This window comes from Calidris pugnax, unplaced genomic scaffold, assembly GCF_001431845.1.
Source record: "Calidris pugnax isolate Ruff unplaced genomic scaffold, ASM143184v1 scaffold896, whole genome shotgun sequence".
Taxonomy (NCBI): domain Eukaryota; kingdom Metazoa; phylum Chordata; class Aves; order Charadriiformes; family Scolopacidae; genus Calidris; species Calidris pugnax.
In genome coordinates, this window is record NW_015091892.1 from 56,957 (window position 1) to 59,899 (window position 2,943).

Consider the following 2,943-nt stretch of genomic DNA (forward strand, 5'->3'; position numbering starts at 1 on the left):
CCCGGCCGGCGAGGAGCGCGCATGCGCATTGGACGGGAGAGGGGACGCACGTATTGCGCAGCGGGGCCGCAAGGGACGATGGGGGTTGTAGTTCTGTGCGGGGGAGCCGTTACCATGGGAACGGCCGCGGGGTGCGGCCTGCGCCCCCCGGGCTTGTCAAACGCCGCGGCCTCCTGCGACAGGGGGGCCCGTCCCGGTCACAGCCGGCGAACGGAGCAACGGCCGCCGCTAAAGGGTGATTTATTCCTCGCCAGGATGGTTCTGCCAGCATTCACTGGGGCCTTTGGGCCCCTCTGGGGTGAGAGGCCCAGCCCAGCCCCAGGGCCCTGCCACCACAGGAGGCCCATGGCCTCGCCGCCATCCCGGCCACCTCGTCCCTGAGGGGTGTGCTCTGGCTGCCCCCAAAATTGTCACAACAAGCAGCCTGGAGCACAGGTATCCATTTTTGGAAGCCTCCATGGGCACCGGCACAGGGTACATACACCGGGGCTGGGGCTGGCACCGAACTCTGACCACTCTCCTCCTCTAACGTATATATATGCGTATAGAGCAGCAGCATGTAGGATGTGCCAAAGCACCTACAGAAAGCTTCAGCCTCCGGCCTTTGCCACGTAGATGAATGTGATTACCTGTGCTTTACAGAGCAGGGAGATGAGGTGCAGGAGGAAGAAGAGGAGGAGGAGGAAGAGGAGGAGGGCCAGCTTGGAGGTCAGAGGGTGAGTCACTGCTAACCCGCAGGATCTCAGTCACCCTCGCCGTCCACTCTGCTCATTGAAAAGATCCTGCAGATTGTTCTGCTGGAGGCAAGCCCGGCCGTCCCGCCGAGAGCGGGCACCAGCTCCGGGGTTTTTCTGTGCTGCTTTGGTGTTTTCCTGCCAGAAGTTGGCCCGTCGGGGTGAGGGGACGCGGCTGCAGCCCTGCCAAACCTGCAGCTGTGAAAATAAACCCAAGAGACATTCCTCCTCTTATGTTTGTCCTCCTGTCCCGGCCCCTGGAGTCTGTGTGTTCACGCTTTCGGTGCACAATCACTTGGGCTGAGCTCTGACACGCTCGTGGCGCTGACACGCTGGTGGCCTCTGAGAAGCTGTGAATAGCAGAATGGGGAGAAAATGGTAAAAGGTAAAGAAGGAACTCGGTAACTCACCCCACTGGAAGGGGGTAAAAGCCCAGGGCGAGCCCTCTCGCCCCCCCTGCTCCTGGCAGGCTCCCCATGGGCGGGCGACTGGGCTGCGCTGGGTCTGGCTTTGACTGGCAAGTCTCCTTGTCTGTCACGCCCAGAGCCCTCCTCTTTAGGAGGGATTTAAGGGGCTTTCTATGGCTATAGACTACAAGGACAAATAGCACCCCCAAACCCCCCCAGCTCAGTTATGAAGCTGCTCATGGGGAGAAGATGGCAGGAGAGATTTCGGTCTAAGGGGGATGAGCTGAGCTGAGGGCATTGCTCCATCCTTCCCTCCAGACAGGCAAAAAAATGTAATCGGAGGAGCTGCAAAGCAGCCTGCCAGCTCTGGCACCCTGCATCCCGCTGCCTCGGGCATCTCTTCCTCTCCCCGCTTTGCCTCCTGCAAGATTCAAGCCTTTCCTTCGCAGCCTCGACTCCTGACAACCCTTGTCAATAAATGAGGTGAGCATCCCCCTTCTGTCTCTCCCTCTTTGTGCAGATGGGCTCGGGGCGCGGGCTGCCATGTAGGGTATGTGCTGGAGGGGAGGAAGGTGCTCTGCACGGGGAGAAAAATGGCCAAAATAGGTGGTTTTTTGTGTTTTGTTTTTTTTTCTGAAGCTGAGGATGGGAAGGGATTCGAAGGTGAGAGATGGGATTGCGAGGAGAGAAGGGGAGCTGGGAGCCTTGCAGCGATACGGCGTCGCTCACGCTTAAATAACCCTGTTATAACGAGCACAATTTGAGCTGGGGGGGGTTATAAAAAAAAGCTGCCCAGCAATAAAACTTGAAAAGGGTCGGCTTCTGTTGTGATGCAATTGCAGTAAAGGATTGCTGGCTCTGCCCGAAGACCCGCTGTTGCTATGTTGCGTGTCAAATCTGCTGCTTGGATTTTTTTTCGGTTGGAGAGATGGAGAGGGCACCTGCACGCATCGCTGCCCGGCGGAGGGGGCAGGGTTTTGCTTCTTCTCCTGCCTCCTTGCAATGGTTCCTTCCCTCTCGCTGCCGGGAGGAATCCAACCCGGCTTTTTCTGCTGCTATGCAGTGGAGAGGTGGGGGGGGGTTTGCAATCCCCCCTGGAAAATCCAGGAGGCTTTGGGAAAGGTTAGGGGGGGTGTTAAAGCAGGATTTGGGTGGCGGAGGTCAGGCACAGGCTGTGCATTGTATAAGCTTTTGTTTCTCAAGGTCTTCTGCCTTCCTAAAGAGAGCGGCGTGGCAGGCAGCCAGCGGCGGCTCCAGCCTGCCGTATGTCTTACAGACGGCTCTGCTTTCCCTCCCGTGCCCTTTCTTGACTGAAATGCCATTTCTCCACGTCCTGCGGGCCCTGGGTGACGCCGTGCTGCCCGCGGACAGGGATCCATCCCGGGAGGCTGCCATCCCTGCCCGTGCTGAGGATTCAGGGCTGCCTCCTTGGTTTGCTATTTGTACCACTGCTAAAGCCTTCCTGCCTGCTTACTCCTGACTGTCCTGATAAAGCTGCTTTAATTGCATCAGGAGGGGGAAGCCAGGCTTGACAGGAGAAATCCAGGTGCTAACACCGGCTAAAGTGGCTTTTTCACGTTCCCCCAGGGGGAAGTTTACTTTGTGGGTCCAAGACTGAGCAGCATAAAACATTTTCTTGTGTGTATCTGAGGTCGGTGCTTAAACCAGCGGTTGGTTCTCTTTATGGTGTTTCTCGATGCTGCAGTTTCTCCCCTCTGCAGGGAGTGAATGACTGGGGGGAGGCTGGGAAGAGCGTAATAATATTTGCCCATTCCTCAAGAGTGTTGTGTGTCATCATTAAT